Raw genomic sequence first — 5,152 nt, forward strand, 5'->3', positions numbered from 1 at the left:
CTAATGTTTTGTATTTTTAGTAGAGACGGGGTTTCACCATGTTGACCAGGATGGTCTCGATCTCTTGACCTCGTGATCCACAAGCCTCGGCCTCCCAAAGTGCTGGGATTACAAGCGTGAGAACAGTGAATTTTTAATATTTTATTATTATATTTGTGGCAGGATTAGACCAACCAGACTATTCTGCTAGTACTGGAAGTTGAAAGCTTGCTGATTCTGCTTTAGTTTATTAGTTATATTTCGGACAAACTAAATGTTACACGAGTTTTGTAGAATTATAGTACTGTAAAAAGCAAGTTGTGGTAACAGTTTTACCAGCTGTAACCAGCTAATACCATTCTATTCTTCTCTCAAATAGCCATGTGTGAAATGTGCGCTCTGTGGGCTAATCATAGGTCAACATTGCCTTATGGCTGTTGACCTCTTTTTTTTTCCATTAAGTTATAAGGACCCATATTAAAAATAACTTAATTTGAGCAAAAATGAAAACTAAGAGAAGTCTATTTTGGAAAGATAATATGCTGCTAAAAACCCCACAGTACACTCCACATGAAAATAAATTTTAAATTATCCAACTGTTAGCACAAATAATTAAGAGTTACAATATGGTGGTTACTCTTTTTTTTGTAGTTGTAGTAAAAACACAATGATTTTTAGTATTGCCTTTGATTGACCCATAGTCAGATCCACTATGAAACATCCCCTAATCTTAATAGAAATGAATGTAGATTAGCCCTTTGGTTTTTGTTGCTCTTTTGTCAGGGATTTTGTTGGCGTCTGGAACTGCTGCTACTAGAAACCAGCAGAGGGAGTCCACGTCATGTTCTAGAGACTCCCAGACTCCAGTGAAATTTTTAAATTCTTTTTTATTCTGATCTATTGTATTTCTCTCTGTTTTTAATTTAATTGTGTTTTTGTTTTTGTTTTTTTAAAGAGACAGGGTCTTGCTCTGCAGCCCGCGCTGGAGTACAGTGGTGTGACTGCAGCTCCCTGCAGCCTCCCGCTCCTGAGCTCAGCATCCCAAGTAGCTGAGACTGTAGACTCATGCTACTATGCCTGGCTAATTTTTTTTTTTTTTTTCCTGTAGAAACAGGGTCTTGCTTCAACTTCTACTGTAATTAAAAAGAAAAAAAGAAACAACAACAACAAAAAAGAAACAGGGTCTCGCTTTATTGCCCAGGCTGGACTTGAACTCCTGTCCTCAGGCAGTTCTCCCACCTTGGCTTCCCAAAGCATTGGAATTACAAGTGTGAGCCACCATGCCTGGCTGTATTTTACTTTCTGTATTTAATCATTTTTGTACTATTCGTGTGTATAAGAATTACTTAATATGGAGATTAATGCCAAGGGTCTTAATTATCTTTAAATGATAACTAAAAGAACCATGAATTTAAAAAAAACTCTTGGCCGGGCACAGTGGCTCATGCCTGTAATCCCAGCATTTGGGAGGCCAAGGTGGGCAGACCACAAGGTCAGGAGTTCAAGACCCAGCCTGGCCAACGTGCTAAAACCTCATCTCTACTAAAAATATAAAAATTAGCTGGGCATGGTGGCCCGTGCCTGTATTTTCAGCTACTTGGGAGGCTGAGGCAGGAGAGTTGCTTAAACCAGGACTTGGGAGGCAGAGGTTGCAGTGAGCAGAGATCGCACCACTGCACTCCAGCCTGGGCTACAGAGTGAGACTCTGTCTGAAAAAAAAAAAAAATCTTTATCTGTTGTTATTTATTAACATAAATAAATAGATTTTATTTATTATGCCTGGTGTAGGGAACAATTCCACTGTGTTGGGGACTAAGCCCTGTTTCAGATTTAGCAGTCTTTCATGCTATCATAGCCATCAGGACTGCTAAATTTCATAAGCTCTTGAGAGACACTGCAGTTACATGCTCTTGACAGTCACTGCAATCTTATATTCTTCATACTATCCCATGTAGTGTGGAACATTTGGTAGCATTTCAACAATGAGAATTTCAGTATATAGAGGCAGATTGTCAACCTGGAGTTTGGACAAGGTACCAAAAGCAGCACAGAATCTTTCTTTATTGGTAAATGTCAAGGTCCTATGTTCATCTGTTGGCATTGGATTGGCTCAGTCTTATTTCAGAGAGACCTGGTGAAATACAGAGTAAGGAACGTGAATTCTTTTGTTTGATTTTTTTCAATTTTCTAGATATCTGAAAATGCTTATAGTAGTAACCATAAGATCTGCAGATCTGGTAGTAGGAACTGTTGATTTTGGGCCAGTCCGGTGCTCTCAGCAGTGATTTCAGCATGCTGCATAGGAATGGAATGGCAAGGCTCCTGGGAGGTGTCTTGTTTGACCTCAGACCTAATACAAGTCTTCACTTAAACCATGTATGGTCCAGAAGAAAAGTAAGTTTTTCCTTCAGGTTTATACTAAAGTATCCTCCCTCCCAATTAAGAGTTTGTCCCAGTGATGCATAAAAAGCATCTGAAAATTCTTGTATTTGTACCTTTTTAAAGATGAGAGTACAGATGCAAAGACACAATTTGGAGTAGGTTTCTAAAGGCTACGTTTCTTTTTGTTGCATTTTTATTGCTACAGCAAAGAGAATAAATTAGATTTCTGATGCTAGACTTGACCTGTAGGCTGCAGATTGAAATTATAACTGGGAAGAATATTATGTAAAGTAACCTGAGATTTTATGGGATCCCCACGGGGACTCCGACTGGTCTGAAATGTGAATGTAATTAGAAAGCTTCATGCTAACTAGTTGTGGCCTATCTAATGAAAAACTATTCACTGACAGAGAATTGTCAAATGTGGGATGACAGGAATCTAGTGATGTTAACCTAATGACTAGGGAGAAAGAGAATGCTAGATAATAATAACAATAAAAGCTTGTATGTATTAAGCAACCACCATGTGGCAGGCAGTGTTCTACGTTTTTACTTATATTTTCTGTATTTCCTGTAACCACCCTTCAAAGCTGCTACTGGTATCCCCATTGGTTCTGAGGCATGGTGAGGTAATTTTCCCAATATTCAATAGTAAGTGGTAGTGCTGAGATGAGAACCCAAGTTGATTCCATGTCCAAGTTCTTTGTTCATTCTGTTTTCCCATACTGCCCTTCAGTGGGAGGACTTACAGCATTCTGATGATAGCATCTGATAGGAAACCATTGGGAGCTGGAGACAAAGGGCAAAGGACCTCTTCTTAATCTTTATTGGGATTAATCTAATCTTCTCATTGATTATTAAGCAGAAAATCCTTTAAATGAAAAGGGCCTGTGAGTCTATATGTGAGGAAAAAAAGAAAAATGAGTGGGGAAGAAAGGTTGATTCAAGCAGAAGATACATCATTGTCTTAGAAACCTCAATGTGCAGGAAAAGTGGCAGTAGTTTAAGAGGAGTGAGTTTTTGGGTTTGGGTGAAAGAGAACATGAACACAGAGAGATCACCTGAGCAGACATTAGGGCTCAATTTCTTTTCTTTGTTACATATTTTTAGTAAACTCTGAAAGGTGGCTAATGATTAATTTTTTAATCTTACAAGATATAGGAAACATTTGTCATTAACCAGATTTAGGACAGAGCAAGAAAATGGTTTCTTTCCTAGAGTCTGCAGAAAGAAATGCAGCAAAGGCAGGGTGTAGTGACTCACGCCTGTAATCCCAACACTTTGGGAAAAAGCCAAGGTGGGAGAATTGCTTGAGTCCAGGAGTTTGAGACCAGCTTGGGCAATATGGTGAGACCCTGTCTCTTTAAAAAAAAAAAAAAAAAATTAATAAGGCCGGGTGCAGTGACTGATGCCTGTAATCTCAGAACTTTGGGAGGCCGAGATGGGCGGATCATGAGGTCAAGAGATTGAGACCATCCTGGCTAACATAGTTAAACCCTGTTTCTACTAAAAATATGAAATTAGTTGGGTGTGGTGGTGTGCACCTGTAGTCCCAGCTACTCAGGAGGCTGAGGCAGGAGAATTGCTTGAACCCAGGGGGGCAGAAGTTGTAGATGGCACCACTATACTCCAGCCTGGTGACAGAGCGAGACTCGGTCTCAAAAAAAAAAATTTAATAAAAAAATTAGCTGGACATGGTGGCACACACCTGTAGTCTCAGCTACTTGGGAGTCTGAGTTGGGAGGATCACTTGAGCCTGGGAGGTTGAGGCTGCTGTGAGTGAGCCCTGATCATACCACTGCACTCTAGCCTGGACAACAGAGTAAGACCTTGTCTCAGTCAACCAATCAATAAAGTCCTGCCAACACCTTGATTTTAGCCCAGTGAGACCTCTGACCTACAGATCCGTAGGACAATATATTTGTGTTGTTTTAGGCCACAAATTTTGGGTAATTTTTTACAGAAGCTAGAAAACCAATACATATCTAACTGCAAGAACCAAAAAAATCTAGGAACCATCCATGACACCTTCTTCCTCATTCCTTCATATTCAATCCATCACTCTCCTCTTGATTTAACTTCCTAAATAGCTATTGGATCTGTTTGTATCTCTTTATTTCCATCCACTAATAATTTTATTATCTCTAGTTCTTTCTACTGAGTAAGTTTCCGATTTTCTCTTGTCTATTCTCAATATTGCAGTTAGAGTGATCTTTTTAGAGGGGGAGAAGTTATTTTGTTCCTCACCCCTAATTTTATGCCTTCGATTTCAGTTCAAGCATTACTTCCTTTGAAAGCCGTCTCTGACACTGCTCCCCTCACCTTCACTCTAGGTTGAGTTTATTTAGTACTCATTCCTACAATAATGATTTTTGTAAATGCTCATCAAATGGTTTCCTTATTTCAGACTAATGTTAGATTTTAATGACACATTCATTCATGTGATTATTTGATTGATCTCTATTTTCACTGGACAGTTTGAAAACCATGAGAGCTAGAATCATGTCAAGTTTTGGCTTATTATTGCATCCTTACAACCTAACTTTGTGCCTGTACGTGATGGATGTGCAATAAATACTTGTTGAATCAATAAATAACTGAAAACATGATAAACTACTAGTGCCACAGTCACATTCCCCTAATACTAAAAATAGGTGTCTCAAGTATGATACTTTAATATTCTATAGAGTTGTAAAGAGCATGTAGCTTATTAGGGTGACCACTCAACGGGATTTAAGTAATATTTTAAAGTATCTTTTAAAAATTATTGTTATGAAAGTATAGTAATTGC

Source organism: Cebus imitator, unplaced genomic scaffold (genome assembly GCF_001604975.1).
Source record: "Cebus imitator isolate Cc_AM_T3 unplaced genomic scaffold, Cebus_imitator-1.0 Scaffold64, whole genome shotgun sequence".
NCBI lineage: Eukaryota > Metazoa > Chordata > Mammalia > Primates > Cebidae > Cebus > Cebus imitator.